Raw genomic sequence first — 702 nt, 5'->3', positions numbered from 1 at the left:
ATTTGTGGGGAGATTTCAATCTATCATGACCACGATACGTATCAAAAGCTACAGAGAAAGATCAAATGTAGGCACTGAAGCACTTGCTCAGTGGTCGGGAGCACTGCCTACTCTTTCAAAGGACACCCTCCAGTGTGATTTCCACACCGACGTGGTGGCTTACACACACCTGTAACTCCAGTTCCAGGGGTTCCAACACCCTCTTCCAGCCTCCACGGGCACCATACACATGGTACACAGATATACATGCAAGCAAAACACCCATATACATAAATTTAAAAATGTAAATGTCAAATGTAATGTTAAACTGAACCTGCAGAGGGAAGGAGCTCCGTTTCCAAGACAACAGTTACTGCTGAACAATGAGAAACTTATTACAAAAGCTGTCCACATTAATTAGCACCGTGGAGACACAACATAGTGAAGCTTTATAGTAACTCTTTAAAGTCCTCCTTAATATGCATGTAGTTATGGCTGTTTTCTAGTTTTTCACCTATTTGTTTTAAGTGCATGTGTGTGTGTGTGTGTTGCTGTGGATCAGAGGACAACCTGAGGAGCTGGTTTGTTCTTCCACCCTGTGAGTGCCTTAGGCAGGCAGGTTTGGTGGCAAACTCCTTTAGCTGCTGATCCATCTCACTTGCCCTGAAGCTTTTCCTATTGCTTGTTTTTTTTTTTTTTTTTTGGTTTTTCGAGACAGGGTTT

The sequence above is a fragment of the Microtus ochrogaster genome, chromosome 5 (assembly GCF_000317375.1).
Source record: "Microtus ochrogaster isolate Prairie Vole_2 chromosome 5, MicOch1.0, whole genome shotgun sequence".
Taxonomy (NCBI): Eukaryota; Metazoa; Chordata; class Mammalia; order Rodentia; family Cricetidae; genus Microtus; species Microtus ochrogaster.
Note: the sequence above shows the minus strand (reverse complement) of the source record.